Source organism: Pseudophryne corroboree, chromosome 6 (genome assembly GCF_028390025.1).
Source record: "Pseudophryne corroboree isolate aPseCor3 chromosome 6, aPseCor3.hap2, whole genome shotgun sequence".
NCBI lineage: Eukaryota > Metazoa > Chordata > Amphibia > Anura > Myobatrachidae > Pseudophryne > Pseudophryne corroboree.
The window spans coordinates 714,639,864-714,664,863 of NC_086449.1; the positions used below are offsets into that span (position 1 = coordinate 714,639,864).

At 49.1% G+C, this 25,000-nt stretch overlaps 1 long non-coding RNA gene across 1 annotated transcript in view; it reads left to right on the plus strand.

Annotated features, from left to right (window-relative positions):
* LOC134935600 (uncharacterized) overlaps window positions 1-12,434 on the plus strand; it is a 106,670-nt gene extending 94,236 nt beyond the window's left edge. The window contains exons 2-3 of the long non-coding RNA XR_010180280.1: window positions 2,756-2,835; window positions 12,231-12,434. This is a non-coding gene — a long non-coding RNA (uncharacterized LOC134935600). The remainder of the gene's footprint in view (window positions 1-2,755; window positions 2,836-12,230) is intronic.
* Window positions 12,435-25,000: the final 12,566 nt, after the last annotated feature.

A 25,000-nucleotide genomic window follows, 5' to 3' on the forward strand; every position in this document is an offset into this window, starting at 1 on the left:
TCTAATCTTAGGCCCTCCACTCATATTCACTTTACTTTGTATACTAGTTACTAGGCTGAGTGGCAACAAGTGGGATGCATTAAAAGAAAAATGCGGTAAAAAACACGTTTTCAGGGTCTTTAACACATTTACATATGCACTAAGGCCCGTGTCCCGGGGCTTCAGTGCAGAGCGTAACACTGGCGTAACCCTGTAGAAGCCTATTGGCTTCTTTCTGCGATGCGCTGTGTGAAGGATCCAAGCAGATCCATCCGAGCATGTCCTGCTCTGCGCATGCGCAGATGGACTCCCGAGCCGATACCTGGAAGTCCAGCGACTGGAGCACATCACAGAGTCCAGCTCTTATTGGAAGAGCTGTCCTTTGCAGTACTAATTGCATATGTTGTATGGATATAATTGGTCCTGTCTTTACAAAAATTGTTCAATGCTCTTTGCAGACAGGCATTTTTCCTGGACCCCTAAAGGAAGCAATTGTTAGACTGCTTCTTAAAAAACCTAATTTAGATCCCGACTGCATGACCAACTACAGACCGGTATCAAACCTTCCTTTCCTAGGAAAGGTTATTGAGAAAGTGGTTGCAAATCAACTGGAAACCCGCCTGACAACCCATGATATTTATGATCCATTCCAATCAGGATTCAGGAGAAGACATAGCACTGAAACAGCCCTGGTGTGTGTGTTAAATGATCTTCTGATGGCAAGAGACAGAGGTGACTGTTCAATATTAATCCTTCTGGATCTCTCGGCAGCATTTGATACCATGGACCATGGGCTTCTGATTGAGCGACTGATACATCTCTGTGGTCTGGATGGTTCAGTCCTAAACTGGTTCAAATCATTTCTCACAGGAAGGTCACAGAGAGTATCATCTGGATTATACTCATCACCACCAGTGCCATTGCCATGTGGTGTCCCACAAGGTTCTATACTATCCCCCATGCTTTTTGCAGTATATATGCTCCCATTGGGCGAAATAATCAGGTGCCATGGCTTGGTCTACCACTGCTATGCAGATGATACACAACTGTACTTGTCCTTTGCTCCGGGCACTGATAACCCAATAGCAACCCTAACTGGCTGTCTAGCTGAGCTACAGGAGTGGATGAGCACCAGTTGGCTGCGACTGAACCCAGATAAAACAGAGATCCTTATGATACGACCGCAACATCAAAGGACAAGACTGCAGCATAGCTAACCAACTGGACTTACACTCGGGATTCAGAATTACAGACCACTGATCGTGTGCGGAATCTTGGCGTTGTACTGGATGGTGGCTTGACACTTAAACATCAGATATCAGCCACAATCAAAACCTCATTCTTTCACCTGAGGAACATAGCCAGAATCAAGCCCTCAGATGATCTGCCAAAAGTCATACATGCATTTGTATCATCTCGATTAGACTACTGTAATGCCCTCTACCTTGGTCTCCCAGCAAAAGAATTGTAATGCTTACAGCTGGTACAAAACACAGCTGCCAGGCTGTTAACCAACCAGCCCCGTTCTAGCCACATAACACCCATCCTCTACTCCCTTCACTGGCTGCCTGTAAGATGGCGATTCATCTTCAAGATACTGCCCCACTGCCCCACTCGATTACTGCGATCTGTAGATGAAGGACTTTTAGCAGTACTTAGAATCTCCTGTAATTCATCTGGGGGTCGAGCTTTTAGTCATGCGGCTCCGACTCTATGGAACTCACTTCCCTGCACAGTGCGAGAGGCCCCAACTATAGAATCCTTCAAAAGTAGACTCAAGACTTTCCTGTTTACTCAAGCATTTCCATAATGTCCCTTTTAGTATCTTCATGCTTCTGTATTTTATGAAAATGTACTTCATTATTTTCTGTACTATATTATGCTATGTATCTGTTAAGCGCCTTGAGTCCTATTGGAGAAAGAGCGCTATATAAATAAAATTATTATTATTATATTATTATTATTATTATTATTATTATTATTATTATTATTATTATATGTTAGTGCATATCCGTTTAGTACCACAACGATGTCAGCGCAAAGTCTGGCGGAATGTATTCCGCCTTCTTCGTGCATCCCGCCCACATTCTTATATCCCTTTTCGACTGCTGCAATAACTGAGGTTATTGTCATGTTAACCCGGGTCACAGCTATGTGGAAAAGTGTCCCAAAAAATAACCCTGGTCTAGTGACAAGGGAAGGACCTCGGTAACCGGCGAAGTGTAAATGGGTGACCCAGGTCCCATAAAAAGCATCGGAAGAGCTGTATCACCGGCGCTTGGAGTTTACACTGCACCTGTGTGTAGTGTAAATGGTGCTGACCCGGTAATAACCTGGGTCACCAGTGAAGTGTGAACAGGGTCTGGCCAGGGTTAGAACCGCTTTACAAATCCCGAGTTGAACCCATGATTTCAGTGGTAAAAGGGTATTCGTTTGGCAGATAGCTGTGCGGGTGGGTGTCTCTGTGTCTATATAGGGCACTGAAGGCAAGCAGTGAGTCAGGGTAATTAGAGAAGTCACAGTGAGTATACTCTGTGTGTGTCTTTCGCTCCTTTCCCCTTCCCTGGGATTAAGTGAATTTTGCGCACCCATGCAAGGCCAACGGTATCACCCAGGTGTGAAAGCACCAAAAGATAAGAACCAAGGTCTGAGGCCACAAATGTCTATGATGGTCATCAACCCAAACCAGAGAAAGGGTCTCCTTCACGATTAGTTTCTTGGCCTGCATGATAACTATTGGAGAGGCCTGTACTGACTCCTTACATTCTTCTTTCAGAGACTTCCTGTTACAGAGGCATCTCCACCATAACTGGATGGAAGTACCCAGAAAGGGACACCCCCGGCCTGACACCTGAGGTGAGTGTCCAACTTAGTTTAATATGATACACAATAAAGACAATAAAAACACTCCCTCGCCCCCTTCCCCCATCATTCTGGGGTTTGGCAGCTGTTTTTTTGCTTCCCATTACCTTCCTAGTAAAATACAAGGCCACACTTCATCTATCAGCGCAGGTAGATTTGTGAATTATCTATATTTTCACCCCTTGCTGGGGATCAGTTTCTGCCCATTCCTCCGGCCTGCACTGGGCAGTGAGATTGCTAGAAGTTCCGGTCAGTGAAGAGCTGACTGTCACGTTTGTCATCGCAGGCTCTAAACTAATAGCAAAAGTACAAAAGCAAATATTAAATGCAGGGTAGGCTGTAGTTGTGCCTCAGACTAACAGATTACATTAAGTGCATGGTTTCTGGAAAATAGAATCCCCACTACTATTGTTATAAAGTCCAGAGGAAAAAAGGAAGCAATAATTATCAGGGCTCACCGGGGGGATGCAGTAGTTGGGGCCCATTCTTATAGGGGTATGGCCAGATTCTGTACAGTACTTTCTTTAGAAGAGAGCGAAGCACCCGTGTTTATCAGTGGTCCTGCTCCACCAGGTAACTGTATAAATTGACTGCATAGTTTGAAACCTTCATTCCTCAATCCGACACTGTATACTGTACATCAGATGTGGACTTTCCAACGTAGGCTCAGAGCTCAGACTTTCCAACGTAGGCTCAGAGCTTTAAGGACATGTTACAGGAATTGCAAACAGATGCAGACGGGACAAAGACGGATATGCTAATTAGAAAGTCTTAATTTATGATCAAGGAGGTGAAATAGACAGTGGAACCCCAAAAATACCCCCCATCCCCACACACGACACAGTAGGGGACCAAGGAGGCAGTAATGTGGCAGAGATCCTGCCACTTCTTACTCTCCCCTGCATTTCTGCAGCTCCAGCCCCCCAGTGTCTCACCAGCCAGCCCCCTTCAGTCACACCAGCCAGCCCCCTTCTGTCACACCAGCCAATCCCCTTCTGTCACACCAGCCAGCCCCCCCCCCCCCGTGTCTCTCCAGCCAGCCCCCTTCTGTCACACCAGCCAATCCCCTTCTGTCACACCAGCCAGCCCCCCCCCCCCCAGTGTCTCCCCAGCCAGCCCCCTTCTGTCACACCAGCCAGCCCCCTTCTGTCACACCAGCCAAACCCCTTCTGTCACACCAGCCAGCCCCCTTCTGTCACACCAGCCAATCCCCTTCTGTCACACCAGCCAGCCCCCCCCCCCCCAGTGTCTCTCCAGCCAGCCCCCTTCTGTCACACCAGCCAATCCCCTTCTGTCACACCAGCCAGCCCCCCCCCCCGTGTCTCTCCAGCCAGCCCCCTTCTGTCTCACCAGCCAGCCCTCTTCTGTATCACCAGCTAGCCCCCTTCTGTCACACCAGCCAGCCTCCCAGTGTCTCTCCAGCCAGTCCCCTTCTGTCTTACCAGCTAGCCCCCTTCTGTTTGTGCTGCCAGTTCCCCTTTTGACTCTCCAGCCAGCCCCCTTGTGTCTCATCAGCCAGCCCACCCGTCTGTCTCACTAGCCAGCCTCCCTTCTGTCTCATCAACCATTCCCCCTTCTATCTCAACAGACAGTCCCCCTTCTATCTCACAAGCCCTCCCCCTTCTATCTCATAAGCCCTCCCCTTTCTTTCTCACCAGCCAACTCCCCTTCTTTCTCTCCAGTCAGCCCCCCTTCTGTCTCTCCAGCCAGCCCCCATCTATCTCTACAGCCAGCTCCCCTTCTGTCTCATCAGCCAGCCCCCTTCTGTCTCTGAAGTCAGTCCCCCTTCTGTCTCTCCAGCTAGCCCCCATCTATCTCTGCAGCCAGCCCCCCAACTATCTCCACAGCCAGCCCCCTCCTGTCTCTCCAGTCAGCCCCCCTTCTGTCTCTCCAGCCAGCCCCCCATCTATCTCTACAGCCAGCTCCCTTCCTGTCTCATCAGCCAGCCCCCTTTTTGTCTCACCAGCCAGTGCCTCTTCTGTCTCAACCGCCAGCTGCCCTTCTGTCTCACCAGCTCCAGCACCTGCATAAAGACCCCTGCAGCCTACAGGCACTTTACTACTCCTGTGTCTTTGGGCTCCTCCTATTTGCACTGTGGCTGGCTCCTCTCTGTCACCAACACACGTGACATAATGTGCGCCTGTCTCTTATTTAAAAAAACAACTTTTATACCAGGCAGCCATCAGCAAGCAACAGTGGCTGCCCGCAAACCGCACTGATAGATCCATCTATAACCTCTCCCAGTGCTGCTGCAGTGATCAGCAGGGCGCAGTCAGCGGTTCTAAAAGGATTAATCTGTGGCCCCCTGGCAGCTGCATCCGGTGGCCAATGCTTCCATGACCTCCAGGAGTTCCACCACTGGATCTAGGGTAGATAACCTGGTCCACATGGCTAAGATGGTGGCTGTGGCACTTAGGAGGTTAATCCCTTGTGCTGCAGTGCCATTTTCACTATGAAATATCATATTACATGTACTCTAATTGTATATTTAATAATGTATTTTACCATATTATATTTAAATCTCTGTGCGCAGTTGTGAAAATTAGAATGCGTGTTTGAGTATGTGGACTTTGCACTTCAGTTATTAATTTAGTATTTTATTTTAGAAGCAGTTGCCATCATCTGTGACATAGGAAATTATGAGAATTGTTCCAGCTCTAGAAGGGGTTAGGTGTTGATCGGTCAAGCCTTTTTACAGCCATTTCTTTGCACACTAAGGGGTCTCCAGTGTATCTCTATGTAAAGCGGTTTGAAGAAAATGTTTTTAAGACGTTCCTGTGCATTTGTGACAGTAATATGTTAAATCAGATTGGAAAGCACATTGGGTTAGGTGGTGTGTATATATATATGAAAGGAAGCAGACAGTTCAGATCTTTTGAAATGTATGTAAGCTGTGTTTATTTATAGTTTGCAAGAGTTTGATTGGTTAAGGGAAGCCTGGGTGGATTTCCCTCCTGTGGTACTGTGTTAGGATGGGATAAATGATGAAACAACATAATAGTAATGGCAGCGGTGGCGGCTGTGTGTGACCGAACAGAGCAACAATTGAATTGCACCGTTGGGCGCCATCTAGTCAGGGCCGGATTAAGGACATCATGGGCCTGGAGCTGAAAATTTTCAAGGGCCTATACTGAGAAGAAGAGGAGCTGTGACCAGTGCTGTGTGGGTGTGGCCAGGGCCATATGGGCATATACACCCTATACACTGTGTGCCCCAATGTCTCCCTAAATATATGAACATAGAAAAATGGCATAATTTTGTGAGAAAACTACAAAAACTATTTTAATACTTATGACGTATGATTGTTTGGCCAGCTGTGCACCTGGACATGATCCTGCTGCCAGCATGATGGGCCTATTTTTATGTGAAGGCCTGGAGCTGGAGCTCCATCCACCCCATTGTTAAGCTGGCCCTGCAACTAGTGGCTGCCAGCATGCAAAACGCTTGAATTCCCCCCATAGAGGTGAAGGCAGTTTTAGGGGGATATCCAATTAGCCCCGGTAATTTACCGGGGCTAATTGTCCCGCTGGGGGCTAGCTAATTGGCCCCGATAAGCCGCGGCACGCGCCGGCTTATCGGGGATTTTGTTTTGCCTGCCTCTGGAAGGCGAAGCAGAATTCCCGGAAGCAGCCCCGTTTTCGTCTGAAAACGGGGCTGTTTCACACGAAAACACAAAGGTTTCACTGAACCTGTGTGTTTTCGGGAGAAGGGTTTTTTTTTTTTTTTTACAGGCGATCCATCTGGATAGCCTGTAAAAAAAAAAATCGGTGAAACATCGGAAAAAAGTCAGGAAAATGGACGAAAACGGACGTTTTTTTCGGACACAATGGGGTACATTTACTAACATTCGTAATTTCCGAAAAAAGGTCAAAGTTCAATCACGAATGACATCGAAAGTGTAAAACTGCAACTTTTTGAATTTGTTACGATGGATTTACTAAGCTGTCGTATTCGGGTTTTTCTTTTCTTCCGATGTCGATGTCATTCGTGTTTTTTTTGTGTTTTTTACGGCAGTGATTAGCAAAACACTGCCGACTTTTTTACAATTAATCTCGGCCGGATCTGTGTGATCCGTGCTGGGGTTCTATTTTTTTTTTTTTTTTCAATTAAACACTGTAAAATTTTAAAAAAAAATTGCGTGGGGTCCCCCCTCCTAAGCATAACCAGCCTCGGGCTCTTTGAGCCGATCCTGGTTGCAGAAATATGGGAAAAAAAATGACAGGGGTTCCCCCATATTTAAGCAACCAGCATCGGGCTCTGCGCCTGGTCCTGGTCCCAAAAATACGGGGGACAAAAAGAGTAGGGGTCCCCCGTATTTTTAAAACCAGCACCGGGCTCCACTAGCTGGACAGATAATGCCACAGCCGGGGGTCACTTTTATATAGTGCCCTGCGGCCGTGGCATCAAAAATCCAACTAGTCACTCCTGGCCGGGGTACCCTGGGGGAGTGGGGACCCCTTCAATCAAGGGGTCCCCCCCCCCCCAGCCACCCAAGGGCCAGGGGTGAAGCCCGAGGCTGTCCCCCCCCATCCAATGGGCTGCGGATGGGGAGGCTGATAGCCTTTGTTGTAAAAGAAAAGATATTGTTTTTAGTAGCAGTACTACAAGGCCCAGCAAGCCTCCCCCGCATGCTGGTACTTGGAGAACCACAAGTACCAGCATGCGACGGTAAAACGGGCCCGCTGGTACCTGTAGTACTACTACTAAAAAAATACCCAAAAAAAGACAAGACACACACACCGTGAAAGTATAATTTTATTACATACATACACACATACATACATACTTACCTTAAGTTCCCACGCAGGTCGGTCCTCTTCTCCAGTAGAATCCAAGGGGTACCTGTTGAAGAAATTATACTCACGAGATCCAGGGGTCCAGGGTCCTCGGGAAATCCAGGGGTAATCCACGTACTTGAAAAAAAAAAAAACGGTGTCCCGACCACGAACTGAAAGGGGACCCATGTTTGCACATGGGTCACCTTTCCACGAATGCCAGAAACCCACTTTGACTTCTGTCTAAGTGGGTTTCTTCAGCCAATCAGGGAGCGCCACGTTGTAGCACTCTCCTGATCAGCTGTGTGCTCCTGTCCTCACTGACAGGCAGCACACGGCAGTGTTACAATGTAGCGCCTATGCGCTCCATTGTAACCAATGCTGGGAACTTTCTGCTCAGCGGTGACGTCACTTTAGGTCAACCGCAGGGCAGAAAGTTCCCATCATTGGTTACATGTATGTAATAAAATTATACTTTCACGGTGTGTGTGTCTTGTCTTTTTTTGGGTATTTTTTTAGTAGTAGTACTACAGGTACCAGCGGGCCCGTTTTTCCGTCGCATGCTGGTACTTGTGGTTCTCCAAGTACCAGCATGCGGGGGAGGCTTGCTGGGCCTTGTAGTACTGCTACTAAAAACAATATCTTTTCTTTTACAACAAAGGCTATCAGCCTCCCCATCCGCAGCCCATTGGATGGGGGGGGACAGCCTCGGGCTTCACCCCTGGCCCTTGGGTGGCTGGGGGGGGGGGACCCCTTGATTGAAGGGGTCCCCACTCCCCCAGGGTACCCCGGCCAGGAGTGACTAGTTGGATTTTTGATGCCACGGCCGCAGGGCACTATATAAAAGTGACCCCCGGCTGTGGCATTATCTGTCCAGCTAGTGGAGCCCGGTGCTGGTTTTAAAAATACGGGGGACCCCTACTCTTTTTGTCGCCCGTATTTTTGGGACCAGGACCAGGCGCAGAGCCCGATGCTGGTTGCTTAAATATGGGGGAACCCCTGTCATTTTTTTCCCCATATTTCTGCAACCAGGATCGGCTCAAAGAGCCCGAGGCTGGTTATGCTTAGGAGGGGGGACCCCACGCAATTTTTTTTGAAAAAATAAGCACTTTCCCACCCCTTCCCACTGATATACATGCACGGATCTCATGGATCCGTGCATGCCTATCCAATCACGAATAAAAAAAAAAGGTCTGTTTTTTTTTAGCACTTTTTTACGAGTTGTAATTTTTCACGGCAGTGTTTGTTTTTTTTTTGCTTTGCACTTCTTAGTAAATGACCGAGATTCATACTTAAACAGCCGCGTTTTGACCGATGGTGTATTCATTCGTAATTTTTTACTTGGACTTGCAAAATATTACGAATGCCCTCATCACTGCCGTGATTATTGCTTAGTAAATTACCGAGATGACACTTTGATGAAAAAACGGCATCTCGGTCAAAATCGGGAGCTTAGTAAATTTACCCCAATGTTTTTCCGGGGATAATTGGATATCCCCCTTAGCCTTTGATTATTTAGGATTTTACAAATTTGAGACTGTTGCAATATAAGCATTATGAATACCAAGACAGGAGTTTTGGGACCCTGTTTAAATCTTTATATTAGGGATGCATTCAATTTGCTGGCTGTCGGGATCACAGCGGTCAAGATACCGATGCCGGAATCCTACCAGCTGACAATACTGCTAGACAGAATTCCGGCAAAACAGGACTATTCCCACTTGTGTGTGTCTTCGACACCAATAGAGTGGGAATAGATCCTGTGGCGAATGCAGTGAGCCCGCAAGGGCACTCTTTGCGCTTGCCCCACTGCCGCCATTCTGACTGTCGGGATGCTGCTGTCGGGATATGGACAGCCGGCATCCCGCCCACTGGTAAATCATACTGATTCCATATATTACCATAGTGCCTGTTTCAATACCCTTCTTTATATATTGCTAATTATTCATAAAACATTACTAATATACAGAAGAAAGGAAAGAAAAACAATAATGTGCAAATTAAACAGAGTGATCCATCTGTATATGCGCCACTCAGGAATAGATCTATCTGGACTTTTCACAACTCCCTCGGCTACCAATAGCTATTGTTATGTAAATTATTAGTCTAGGACCTGAATATTTAGATTATTCACATAGTTACTCCACAATGATGGGCTGAATCACTGTATGTTTTTTTTATCCATAAACTTAATTAATAATTATACACTACCCCTAGACATCCTTTTACCACTGCTGTCCACTACTCCCTGGTAGGTGCCTATCAGTACGGGACTGAAAGAGGGATCGCAGATAACAAGGGGTGGACATCAGAAACCGATAGTTAGCTTCCATCAATGTTCCCGATCCAATGGAAGTAAGAGACATAATTGGGTGGCAGCCATCGAATGCAGCTTTCCAATGCCCATCCAATGATTGACGGCTTTTTGGAAACAGCAGATATGTGCGCATGGGTGAAGCTCCAACTGTTTCTGCACATGTACACTATGGCTAACAGCCATCGCATCATTTAATCTGATGACAGAAGTCCAGTAGCCATTCAGTGCCAGGCTTCCAATGTCCATCCCTACCCAATTCAAAATGTTTGATGGTAAGGTTTTTTGGGTTTTTTTTGCCAATCAGAGATGCTAGGGGTGTATAAGGTGAGAATTAGGCCTCAAATGCTCCAACTGGAGTGACCTCAGTGGAGACAACCTGAGCTTCTGGAGAATCTCCACAGGAATTCCCCATGGTACACCAGCTTTCCCTGTAACTGCCCCCTACCCACAAACTTGTATAACATGCCCCTCTGCACACCCGCTTCTCCATACTTATTTCCCTACCTACCAGCTTTTTCCACACATACCCACCAAGCAGGGCCGGGTTGGCTGGGGAACAGGGTGGCAGATGACCACCAGGCCAGTCCCAATTTCAGTGCCTTGAGCTGGTCGCAGACATCTATAGAGCTAGATTACTGGGCCAGGTTTTTCCCCCTTAAATTGTGTTTATTGAATAGAAAAAAAAAAGAAAAAGTAACACACATGTAACAAAATGCATGCAGAATATAATAAGTGAATAGTCGATTTCACTGTCCGCACAACATAGTGATATATTCAGTTCTAGAATACTAAGAAACTGAGGAATACATTCCCTAGTAGTAAAGAAGAACCATGTCAACAGTACAAATATACAGCCATTTTTTCTTTTGGAATGGTGGAGACCAAATGGCAAGAGTCCCATTTAAAGGAACTCAGAACAGTGGCGACCCATCGGTAAGAGTCTCTATGTTATACCAAGTAGTTAACTTTTCCACCTTGCGAACACTTTCTTTGGCACTAACAGGCAATGTGAGCAAATAAGGAAGCCAAATTGCAAAGAACTTGGCAGAGCGAGATTCAACATCTAAAGAACAGTCTGTCCAGTCCATTTGGTATAAAAATAATAACCGGGGTAAAATAAGAGACAGAGGGATAGGTTCTTTTTGTATCCACTGAGACAATATTGTTTTTTTTCGCAGCTGCTATAATGCGAGCTAGAAGCAGTCTTGTACCCTTGATTAGTGCAGGAGTTTGGGGTTCTATATAATTCCAAAAGGCCCATGCCATTGTCACTGTGAAGGGTATACCCAATTTAACGTTAATGTAGTCTTGTACTAGATCCCAAAATGATTGTATAAGTGGGTAAAACCATAGACAATTTATAATATCAGCGTCTGGGGACCCACATATGAAACACAGAGAATTGTCCGATGCTCCCGTAAGAAACCGTAGTCGAGAGGTATAATAAGCCCTATGTAAAATTTTAAAATGCATCTCAGCATAAGAGGATGATTCCAATTGTTTGGGAAGCATATTAGACCACCCATTAATAGTCTGTATATACACTCCCATAAAGGCGTCTTTCCATTTAGCTATTCCTGTAGTTAATTTAGTGTAATCTATCTTTCGTCTGATGTGATAGTATATTAAAGATGTAGAGTGGAGGGAATCTAAATGTTGTCGTACTATACCATCCAGTGGAAAAGTAAGCTCAATGGGCTGCAAATGAGCAACTATGCGTGTAGCGAAACTACGTACCTGGAAATAAGCAAAAAAGGGGAAATGTAAGGTCGAATTTTAATTGGGACAGTGATAATACCGCTGAGCAGTCATCATTTAAAAATTGAAATAAGGAACAAAGTCCCCGGAGGTGCCAACTGTGTATAATGTCACCCGTCCCTCACCCTTGAGAAGAATGTGTTCCCTAATAAAGGCTGAAACAATGAGTTTGCCAGAGTAAGGCCTAATCGTTTCCTAATTTGATTCCATGCCTTATAAGGAGCGTATAATAATGGGATTAATTTTAATTCCTGTAGTATGGAGGCATTCGGAAAATGTAATATCTTTAGCAAATCATGACTAGGTAATAAGGCCTGTTTTAATGCCTTATTAACAAAATTGTCTCCATTACCTATCCAGTCCAAGGCGTATCACTATCTATAATTAGCCGCCAGGGAGTAATCTTCCAGGCAGGGGAGATTGACTCCTCCAAGTGAGGGTGGTTGTTTTAATTTAAATAGCGCTATACGAGGGTGCTTATTCGCCCATATAAATTTAGTAATGGCTTTATTTAAAGCATGAATATCTTTTTTTGATAGCAAGAATGGAAGCATCTGGATCGGGTAAAGCAAACGAGGAAAAGAAACCATCTTATACAAATGGCATCTACCCAAGTAAGAAATCGGCAGGTGTTGCCACCTCGTGAAGTCCTCAATCATCCGATTAATATAGTAAGAGAAGTTTAAGGAATACAAGTCCAATATATTAGATGATATACGTATACCAAGATATTTTATATAATTGTTTGCCCATTTAAATGGGAACTTATTGTTCCATCCTACCTTCGCGTCTCTACCCAGTGCCAGTGCCTCCGTCTTGTTAAAATTAATTAAAAATCCTGATATCAAATTAAAGTTTTGCAATATGATCAGTAATGAAGGAAAGGACGCTATAGGGTCATTGAAATATAGTAAGAGGTCATCCGCAAAAGCGGAGACCTGTATAGCATGAGGGCCTACTTCAATTCCTTTCCATGATACATCACGCACGAACATGCGTATTAGCGGGTTTAAGGCCAAATGAAATAGCAAGGGAGAGAGGGGGCAGCCCTGTCTCGTCCCTCTATGTAACTGAAATGAATTTGTGTTTAATCCGTTAATCGTAATATACAGTATGCCTGTGGTTTTGCATACTATGTTTTAAAAACAGCATAAGCCACCCATGACTTTATTCCGACGAACTTAACATTTATAACTAGCTAGCTTATCACTAAGAAATAACCACACGGACACCAACTGCTAGATTTAAAGGTCAAACATATATTTATTGTTTGATGACCTGCCGTTTAAACTAAGAAATTGGAGGATGGCGAGAAAAGGCGCTACCAACTCACCAGCACCAGTCAACTATAATAAACAATAAAATAGGAGGGGCTTCACAACCGCCTCCTTAACATAACCCGCACTGCGCAGGACTCACCCCCCTTACTTTAGCAGAGCCGTGGACGAACCCGCACGGGAACATCCGTAGTCCACCCGCAAGGGGAGGGCACACTCGCTGTTCAATCAAAAGGGGGTGCCCCACAGTGACCACTTATGTAACTTTTGACCGCTGGCTGGTAGCGACTTTCCGCCCATCTGGCTATCAAAGCCTGCTATGAATGAAAATAGAGGTCCGAAAAGCGAGCCTCAAGCAACCTTACAGGGAGGGTGGGAGGGCATCCAAGAAAAACTGGCAAGAGGAAGATGGCTGCCAAAACCTAGGACTATATACCCCTGTGTATACTCCTCCTACAATATCCCTAATAGGCACCTATCGGTCACCTGACCACAACTGTCAATCACTAAGGCTAGCCCTGCCTATCCTCAACACATGTCAGAAAAAATCAGTGTGCTTATGTGGCTTCGAGCCTATGCGGATCTCTGCCTGCCTAAGCCACCCATGACTTTATTCCGACGAACTTAACATTTATAACTAGCTAGCTTATCACTAAGAAATAACCACACGGACACCAACTGCTAGATTTAAAGGTCAAACATATATTTATTGTTTGATGACCTGCCGTTTAAACTAATGCTAGCCATACATCAGACCAACTTTTCTCCAACACTCCAAACTTCCAACCATCCAACTTGTCTGTTCAACTAAAACAGTGCCCCACACATCTCACCAACTTTTTACCAGTGCTCCACACATCTAACCAACTTTTCATCAGACCAACCAACCTTCCAACTTCTGTCCAACTTGTGATGTCACCGAAGTAGGCGGACAGTGCCTGCCTACAGTTCTTCAGTTTTGTTTTGTTTTTTTCATTTCAAAACATGCAGAAGTGTCTTTTTTTCAGTGAAACTGGGCTTTTCTTTCACCACCATACATTTATTAGATTTACTTATTTTTATACTGAACTATGGATACCAGCATGGTTGGGCTGCCAAGGCAAATATATATATATATATATATATACCAGATGTAGATATTCGGCACTCCCAATGTAGTAAAATGTACAGCTTGCCTGGTGCCCTCCTGAGCTTCAAAAAGCAAACATATCACAAACGATAGGCGGCACTCTAGGACTTTTCAAAAATCAAGAACAGACGTGACCCTGTTCTGACAGCTTAACGTTTCGGTTTAATGTAACCGTCGTCAGACGGTTACATTAAACCGAAATGTTAAGCTGTCAGAACAGGGTCACGTCTGTTCTTGATTTTTGAAAAGTCCTAGAGTGCCGCCTATCGTTTGTGAGATAGATATATATATATATATATATATATATATATACACACATATATATATACACACATATATATATACACACATACATACATACATACATACATACATACATATATCCCAATAATTATAGTGGCTTATATGGACTTCAGCAGTTAAACAGCTCTGCTAAATATTAGATAATTTATATTCCTTCAGCTGCTTATCTGGACTGCATTTGAATGAGGAAAATGGATACATGCACAGACTGAGTTGCAACATATATGTAGCAGAATCAGCTACTCTGGATTTTCTGCAATGGTACAAATGCGGCAATTCGACAAAAGTATATTCAATTGAAGTTTGTAAATTCGACAACAGTGCTTTTAGACAGTAAATTCGTCATTTTCAATCCGCCACACTTTGGTGGCGGAATCTAATAAAAAAATTTAAAAACATGTTTTTTTTTTTTTTTTTTTTTATAATAGCCTATCTATTTATATTAGAAGGGATTAGGTAGTTGGTTTGTCTTTTTTGGAGGCACAAGTATTATTTATATATTTTTAAAAAGATTATTATTATATTATTATTATTATTATTATTATTTTTTAAATGGAATGGGAAAAACCCGAAAAAAAATTGCGTGGGGTCCCCCCTCCAAAGCATAACCAGCCTCGGGCTCTTCGAGCCGATCCTGGTTCTAAAAATCCGGGGGGGAAACGGACAGGGGATCCCCCGTATTTTTAAAACCAGCACCGGGCTCTGCGCCTGATGCTGGTGCAAAAAATACGGGGGACAAAAAGAGTAGGGGTCCCCCATATTTTTTACACCAGCATCGGGCTCCACTAGCTGGACAGATAATGCCACAGCCGGGGGTCACTTTTATACAGTGCCACGCGGCCGTGGCATTAAATATCCAACTAGTCACCCCTGGACGGGGTACCCTGGGGGAGTGGGGACCCCTTCAATCAAGGGGTCCCCCCCAGCCACCCAAGGGCCAGGGGTGAAGCCCGAGGCTGTCCCCCCCATCCAAAGGCTGCGGATGGGGGGCTGATAGCCTTGAGAAAATTGAAAGAATATTGTTTTTTCCAGTAGTACTACAAGTCCCAGCAAGCCTCCCCCGCAAGCTGGTACTTGGAGAACCACAAGTACCAGTATGTGGGAGAAAAATGGGCCCGCTGGTACCTGTATTTCTAATGGCAAAAAAATACCCAAATAAAAACAGGAAAACACACCGTGACAGTAAAACTTTATTTCACACATGTCGACACACACATACTTACCTATGTTGACACGAAGCAGTCGGTCCTCTTCTCCAAGTAGAATCCACGGGTACCTGAAAATAAAAGATAATTATACTCACCTGATCCAGGGTCCAGAGTATAATCCACGTACTTGGCAAAACAACAAACCAAACACCCAGACCAAACGGACTGAAAGGGGTCCCATGTTTACACATGGGACCCCTTTCCACGAATGCAGAGACACCCCCGTGACCCCGTGCATGCGTGTCACAGTGTGTGTGCGTGCGTGTCACAGTATGTGTGCGTGCGTGTCACAGTATGTGTGTGCACGTGCGTGTCAGTGTGTGCGTGTCACAGTGTGCGTGCATGTCAGTGTGTGTGCGTGCGTGTCAGTGTGTGCGTGTCACAGTGTGCGTGCGTGTCACAGTGTGCGTGCGTGTCACAGTGTGTGTCCGTGCGTGTCACAGTGTGTGTGCGTGCGTGTCACAGTATGTGTGTGCACGTGCGTGTCAGTGTGTGCACGTGCGTGTCAGTGTGTGCGTGTCACAGTGAGTGTGCGTGCGTGTCACAGTGTGTGTGCGTGTCACAGTGTGTCTGTGCGTGCATGCCAGTGTGTGTCTAATACCATGTGTATATACAGCTGCCGCTGCCGGGTTGACAGGGGCAGCTTGTTTGTTTGCTTGTGACCTCTAATGGGGTATATGCTGCAGCCTGGTGGGAAGGCTGACATGCAGCAGCGCCGGGTGTCCGCTGCTGATGGGGCGCGGACAGGGGATCACTGCTGCGGATGGTGATCGCGGGCGGGGTGACAGCCGCCGGGTCTCCGCTGCTGATGGGGCGCGGACAGGGGATCACTCCTGCGGCTGGTGATCGCGGGCGGGGTGACAGCCGCCGGGTGTCCGCTGCTGATGGGGCGCGGACAGGGGATCACTCCTGCGGATGGTGATCGCGGGCGGGGTGACAGGCGCCGGGTGTCCGCTGCTGATGGGGTCCGGGTAGGGGAACACCACTGCTGGGTTTGGTAATGCGGGGGTTTGTAGGGTAGGTGCCGGGTGACCTCTGACAAGGGTGCAGGCAGGGGGACACAGCTGCTGCAGGCGGTGAACACTGTTGAGGTGCGCCAGTGCAGCAGGGGCACTGAATTCTCTCCTCCCGCTCAGCCGCTGCGTCTGACAGGGATTCCGATGAAGAAGTAGGTGTCCGCCTACTTATCGTTCAGTTCTCCCTACACCTGAACGATGAGTTGGGAAAATCAAACAGGTTTGATTTTCCCAACTAGTTGGACAGACCGTTTCTGGACGTTTTTTAGCGTGTGGGAGCAAACGGCTGATAATCGTTTGCTCCCACACACTGCCTGATTATCTTTACAACCAGCCAACTAGTTGGCTGGTTGGAAAGATATCGTCCTGATGTATGGCTAGCATAAGAAATTGGAGGATGGCGAGAAAAGGCGCTACCAACTCACCAGCACCAGTCAACTATAATAAACAATAAAATAGGAGGGGCCTCACAACCGCCTCCTTAACATAACCCGCACTGCGCAGGACTCACCCCCCTTACTTTAGCAGAGCCGTGGACGAACCCGCACGGGAACATCCGTAGTCCACCCGCAAGGGGAGGGCACACTCGCTGTTCAATCAAAAGGGGGTGCCCCACAGTGACCACTTATGTAACTTTTGACCGCTGGCTGGTAGCGACTTTCCGCCACAACAAGGATTTTAACAAAAACCGCAGACCGCCATCCAACCAAAAACAAAAGAAAAAACTCAACCAGTCAGTACTCTGAAAATACTTTCCAAAAACACACCAATACCCGCAGGGGAAAGGTGAACACCGTCCTCCCTATAAAACTGTACATTGCGCAGAACCAAAAGCGGGTGCCTAACCACTAACCCTCCTATCGCCTGCACGTACACTGACACCGCGGAATTCACTTTCTTCCTCGCTTTCTCGATTGCAGAAAAACGAACGGCACCCCGCCAGTGAAAACGGGGCACCATGTCAGACCACACAACTATCACCTGGGGCCAGGATGCCCGCAACGCCACTAAGTCCGCTTTGATACTCAGAATGAGATCGATGCCTTTGACCCGCCCCATATCATTCCCCCCGAGGTGAATGACGATCCAGCCGGGCCGCCCCCACCTCCGCTCATGGCGAAACAGCAAGCGAAGTAACCCCATCCAACGCAAACCTCTAACTCCTAACCATCTAACTACCTTGTCCCCAAAAAATTCGCCTGTTCGCCCTGCCATAGGATGCCTCTCCGCCCAAAAAATAAAAGAATGGCCAATAAGCCAAATCTGATCAGAGACGTCCAAAGTAGCTGCAAAAGAAAATTCCTACCGTCAGACACCATAACCTACCGAAAACAATAACGAAACTTGCATTTAAAGAACCTGAGTGAAGGAGAAAACTCAAAAAACCTCCCGTGAACCAGGGCCCTCATTCCGAGTTGATCGGTCGCAATGCGAATGTAGCAGAGTTACACACGCTAAGCCGCCGCCTACTGGGAGTGTATCTTAGCTTCTTAAAAGTGCGACCGAAGTAATCGCAATATTGCGATCACAAACCTCGTAGCAGTTTTGGAGTAGCTTCAGACTTACTCTGCCTGTGCGATCAGTTCAGTGCTTGTCGTTCCTGGTTGACGTCACAAACACACCCAGCGTTCGCCCAGGCACTCCCACCGTTTCTCCAGCCACTCCTGCGTTTTTTCCGGAAACGGTAGCGTTTTCAGCCACACGCCCCTAAAACGCAGTGCTTCCGCCCAGTAACACCCATTTCCTGTCAATCACATTACGATCGCCGGAGCGATGAAAAAGCCGTGAGTAAAATTACTTTCTTCATAGCAAAGTTACTTGGCGCAGTCGCAGTGCGAACATTGCGCATGCGTACTAAGCGGATTTTCATTGCGATGCGATGAAAAATACAGAGCGAACAACTCGGAATGAGGGCCCATGTGTGAATGCCAATTGTAATTCGGGCCCTCATTCCGAGTTGATCGGTCGCAAGGCGAATTTAGCAGAGTTACACACGCTAAGCCGCCGCCTACTGGGAGTGAATCTTAGCTTCTTAAAATTGCGACCGATGTATTCGCAATATTGCGATTACTAACTACTTAGCAGTTTCAGAGTAGCTCCAGACTTACTCTGCCTGTGCGATCAATTCAGTGCTTGTCGTTCCTGGTTGACGTCACAAACACACCCAGCGTTCGCCCAGGCACTCCCACCGTTTCTCCGGCCACTCCTGCGTTTTTTCCGGAAACGGTAGCGTTTTCAGCCACACGCCCCTGAAACGCTGTGTTTCCGCCCAGTAACACCCATTTCCTGTCAATCACATTACGATCGCCGGAGCGAAGAAAAAGCCGTGAGTAAAAATACTTTCTTCATAGTAAAGTTACTTGGCGCAGTCGCAGTGCGAACATTGCGCATGCGTACTAAGCGGATTTTCACTGCGATGCGATGAAAAATACCGAGCGAACAACTCGGAATGAGGGCCTCGGTCCCCTCGGAGGAAAATTTAAAAATTCACTTCACACCCTCCATTCCTGAACGCTAGCCGTTCAAGAACCGACGGGTAAAACACGTTTCCGGGTTCGCGCAACAGGCGCAATAATAAAAAACACTTAACACATTCCATAAACCAGGCGCAAGCCTGGCCAACTGAGACTGGGCTTCCTTACCCAAGATGGTATCCAGCCCGCATAGGCAAGACCCAGTCACCGGGGCGGGCCTTAGTCAACGATTTTCCACAGGAAGGGCGGCACCGATAGACCCCCAATCTTAGCATCAGGAACCAGCTCCCTAAACTTACCGAACTGAAAACGCGACAGTGCGTCAGCAATTCCATTGTCAACCCCAGGGACATGCGCAGCCGTGAAATGAATATTATGCCTCAAGCACTTAAGCACCAAATAGCGCAACAAGCGCAGCGCCTCCGGAGAGGATGAGCGCTGGTTATTAACCGCGTGCACGACGCCCAGATTGTCGCAGCGGAACACGATGCTCCTATCCGACAAGCTGGGCGCCCACAATTCGACCGCCACTATCAAGGGGACTAATTCCAAGAGCAGCAAGTTCTTTGTAAAACCTCGGGTAACCCATGCTGAAGGCCAGGGCGCGGCGCACCACTCTGTCCTGAAAAAAGCCCCAAAGCCCGAACCCCCAGCGGCATCGGTAAAAAGTTGCAACGCAGCGTTGGAACAACGCTTTGTTGGCCATAACACCTCCCGATTAAAAGAAACCAAAAAAGTGGACCAGACTCTCAAATCTTCCCTAATCTCGCGTGAAATGTAAACCGTATGGTGCGGTTTCCGAACCCCTGACATGGATCTTTCAAGTTTACGGCAGAAAACGCGACCCATGGGTATGATCCTGCACGCAAAATTAAAAGACCCAAGTAACGACTGAACCCGTTGTAATCTTACCCTACGACTGAGGAGGCACTGCTCTATGAGACCCAGCAACTTGTGCACCTTATCGGCGGGCAGCCGGCAGCAACCGGCCTCCGAATCGATTTCAATGCCCAAATAGCTGAGACACACCGTGGTCCCCTCGGTCTTATCCGAGGCCACGGGCACGCCTAGGCGCCCGAACAAACTCTGGGCTAAACCCAGAACATCTCCTCAAACCGATCCATCCCTTGGGCCCACGAAGAGAAAATCGTCTAGATAGTGGGCAACCCCCGGGTGGCCGGAGGCTGACACCACGCACCAATGTAAAAACGAACTGAATTTCTCAAAGTAGGCACAAGAAATGGAACACCCCATCGGCAAACACCTGTCTACGTAAAACCCACCCCCTAACCTGAACCCGAGGAAACGAAGGGAATCGAGGTGGATGGGCAGAAGGCGGAAAGCGGACTCAATGTCCAGCTTGGCCATGAGGGCGCCGGGACCCGCCCTTTGGACTAACCGCAGGGCCTCATCAAAAGATTGATAACGCACCTCTGGGATGGCGTCGTTAACCGATCCGCCACGGGGGTGTGATAAATGTTGAATGAGGCGGAATTGACCCTGAGCTTTCTTGGGAACCACCCCTAACGGCGAGATGCACAGCCGAGGTATTGGAGGGGACGGGAAAGGGCCGCACATGCGCCCCAACTTGATTTCAGCCTGTACCTTATGGGAGACCACAGAGGGGAAATCACGCGCGGATTTCAAATTGCGCCTGGATACCACGAGGACCGAATCCGGGATGGGGAGCCTGAAACCGCTACGGAAACAGTCTAACAAAAACAACCCCGAATTGACGTCGGGGTAAGCACCCAACCATTTCGTCAATTCGGGGACGTTGATGGGGGAAAATGCCTTACTTTCCACTTCCAGGCACCTCGGCAGCGTCAGAGGGCCGGGAACCGGAAGGGGACGGGCAATCCTTGGCCGGGTGCCCACCGCCGCACACCTTGCAGGAGTGGCGAAAACGGTAGTTAGAACCCCGGGAACACTTGCCCTCGTTGAAAGCGAAGCATTTCCCTTTATTCCCCAGAGGCGGGCTCGGCCGAACACCCAAACCCAGCTTACCGCCTTGGGCCTCATAAAGGGGCTTATTATGTTGAGTGACCTCCAACCAGACTTCAACGTCTTTGAACCCCAAGGGTAGTGTCGGGTTACCGTCCTGGTTACGACGGAATTTCTCGTCGTAATCCCGCCACGCGTAACCCTTGAGGTCAAATACATTTCATGTACCAAGAACAAATACTTGACTGCGTTGTGATACTCTTTCGGTCTCGTCTCAGCGTAGCATGTTGTGAACACTAAAAACCCACGGAGCCACTGATGAAAATTGCGAAATGCATTCTCACCAATGCCCCCGACCTTCTTGGCCCTATCGAACGCCTTCCGCATGTCATCCGTAAGGGTGAACATGTCGACATATTTACCCTTCTTAATCTTCTCCCTCATCCGTTTACGTAAACCCCTGGTGACCGCAGTGTTTGCGCAGTGCACCATTTCCGTAAAACGCGGAGGGTCCTGCGCGACCGACGCAATTGTGCCCTTAGCCTGCCTATTCTTTTTGTGTAAGCGATGCGCAATGAGCCTAGCTAGTTTACGCGGGCGCCTGGGGGATCCGGAAGACCTAGTATCCCAAGAGGAGCTGGAAGAAGAACTATCAGAAGAAGAATTAACTTTCTCACCCGTTTTAGCAGGATCGCCCGCTTCTTCCGCCGCGGTGGCGGGGCCGGATGGCACCTCTTCGGGGACCCGAGATCCCCCCGCTGCGCCCGTTTCCACTCGTTCAGCCTCCTTCGCCGCTCCTGGCTGTGCTTCACCGGATGTAGCTGCTGCCATGGCTCCATGGATCCGCCCGGGGGAGAGACCCCCCTCGACCTACCGGCACCTAATGGGGAAACAGAAGGGGGGGGGAGGGGAGGCACAAAAGCGGCCGCCTCCGGGGGGGGAACCGGAGGTAGCGGAGGGGGGGAAGCAGCAAGGGGGGGCTGTGAACAGGGGGCGGGCCTGCCCAATGCCACAGCGCCAGCTAATTCAACGGTTGCGCCAGACGCAGCAGGCCATGTGGCCGGGGAGGTGAAACTAGCGTGCCAATTGGACGGAGCCTGGGAAAACGGCACCGACCAATAAGGTGCCTGGGCGAGGGCCCCGGTGGCAAAACCGCCGGCGTAAGACCCCCCCACTGAGAAAAACCCGGACCACTCGGCGTGGGCCAGGATGTCACCGAGCCCTGGGAGTGCGTGAACGCCCCCGGCAAGTAAGGGGACGAAAAAGGGGCATGACCCCCTCGGAAATCAGGTGACGCCCCGGACGTCATGACCGGGAATTGCAGTGCCCCAGACCAGGCCATGGACACCGAAGCGGCCGGTATGAAACCCGCGGTCGCAGTCTGATATGCGCCTCCCTGGGACGCAAATGAAGCGGCCATGGAAGTGTGACCCGACCCCATCTGCTGTACCACGAGCTGGCCAGCAGATGGCGTCGCTGTACCGGGCCACAAGCCACTAACTGGCGGCAGCAGGATCTGGGATACCGGGAGCGCCCCCGGGTAAATCCCCAATGCCTGCCCGCCCACCACTGACACTCCCCGGACCCCCGCAGGAGTGGAACCTGTGGGGACAGCGGGGGGGAAAAGGGCATCTACCCCACCCACATGTGCCTGCGTAAAATTAGGCCCCGCCCCCCGAGCTGCCCCCGCAACTGATGGCAGGGAGACTATGTCCTGTAACAGCCATGCCCCCGCAGGGGAGCTGGCTGGTGAGAGCCCCGGCAGGACTAGCCCGCGTGCGGCGTCGCGGGACCCACTCGCCGTGTCATCGGACCCACCCACCGCCGAAGTGCGGCGTGCTGCCCGACTATCCATGGAGCCCGGAGCCCGGAGCCCCGGCACGCGCGGCACTACGGCCGCGCCGGGTCCCGGAAGCGGCCGACGCAGGAGGAGAAACGCCGCCCGGGGAGAGCAGCATCATGTCTGCAGCGGGCGGCGAAGCGGTGGGGGGTACAGCGCGCACGCGCGGCCGGCGGTAGCCAGCCGCTGCGAGAGGACGGGCGGCCTCAGCAAGACGACGGGGAGGGGGAGCAGAACGTCTAGGACGGGGCATAGCGCAGGGGAGTCAGCTGGCACAAGTTTGAACAAAGCAGAGGGTGATAAGGTAATAAATTGACACTGCTGTACTGCACACTTACCGCATCCAAGAAAAACTGGCAAGAGGAAGATGGCTGCCAAAACCCAGGACTATATATACCCCTGTGTATACTCCTCCTACAATATCCCTAATAGGCACCTATCGGTCACCTGACCACAACTGTCAATCACTAAGGCTAGCCCTGCCTATCCTCAACACATGTCAGAAAAAATCAGTGTGCTTATGTGGCTTCGAGCCTATGCGGATCTCTGCCTGCCATACATTTTGTACCAAAGTGTTGGACCTGAAGGACCCGTAGTATATGAGTCCAGGAGACGCGATCAAATGCCTTATCAGCAGAGCCGGATTAACAATGGGGCGGATGGAGCTGCAGTTTCAGGCCCCCCATTGAAAATAGGCCCACAGCAAATTGACAGCATTGACAGGGAAAAAAAATGCACTGTCATAGACTGTCAGTGGCTTCCTCTCTCCCATGCCCTGCCTCCTCCTCCGTCTCTGACTACGTCCTGCACTCTCACTGGGTTGTCACGGCCCCGTGCAGGCAGTGTGGTGGCCGCCCAGAGCCGGCGCTACCCGCTCAGCAAGGGTATGCATTGCAGGGAGGCGCTGAGGTGAAGAGGCGCTCTCCCTGCTCTGCTACCCTGCCGCTGCGCCTGTCAGTCTGGATGACAGGTAGCGGCGCTGGCAGCGGGTAGCGTGGCTCCCTCCTCTCCTCCTCCCCAGTGAGACTGCAGGCACTGTGCAGAGTGACTCACCCCTCACACAACTCTGCTGCCGCCGCCATCCCCCATTCCGAACTGTATTGGGGGCGTGACCTAATCGCGGGAGGCGTGGCCACGCCCCCTTATGGAAAAAGTTTTTTTTTTTTTTTTTATCTTTATGGCGCCTGATGATCCCTGAGCCCCTGGCCAGCCCTCTGGCAGGGTAAATTCAGAGTAGAAACATGAACAGTGTGAGCACCCTCCGCCCCCCACCCCACCTATACAGTAACAGGCAGAGGCTCAGCAATATGCTGCTGCCCAGTAAAGAGGGATAGTGGTGGGAGTGTGGCAGACCAGGGTCCATGCTGGGCCACTCCATAAGTCCCAGGCCTGGGTAATTAGTACCCGCTCCCCCCCCCCCCCCCCCATCATCACTGCCGACATCCTACAGCCGCTGAAGTAACGGAGCCTGCAAAAAGGCGGAGAAGGGAGAGGAGGAGCAGCCCCAGCGCCGGGACCTCCTGCAGGTAACGGGGCTGCACTGTGGAGGGAATGAGTGGCTGTACCTGGCATAGGGGGTTATTCAAAGATGAATGCAGATAGTGTATATGCAGCCAGATCTGCGTTCATCTCTGCACATGCTGAGGGCCGCCCAGCACAAGGCAAGGCCGCCCAGCATGTGTGGCGCCGCCTCCCGATGCATCCGCAATTTGATTGCGGACGCATCTGATCTAAGGTTGACCCCTGGCAGTGAAGCCTGGTCAGCAGCCGTTTTTTTATGGGAGCGGCTGTGTGTGACGTCCCGGCCTACCCCCTTTTTTACCAGCGTCACCCCCGCAACACCTTAACTCCGCTACGCTGTCGCCTATCAATCACATTGTGGTCGCATCCATTGGGGAAGCGACCGCAATGTGTGTGGCCTCATACCCACTGCACATGCACAGTTTGCTGCCACTGGCAAACTGCGCTGAGGGCCGCTATTACAGCGGGGTCTCAATGACCTTCATAATGTGTATAATGGGCTCTACTCTGGCGTAATGTGTAACAGCGGCTCTCCTGTATGGCGTAAGGTGTATAAGGGTACTACTGTGCGGTGTAATGTGACTAATGGACCCTACT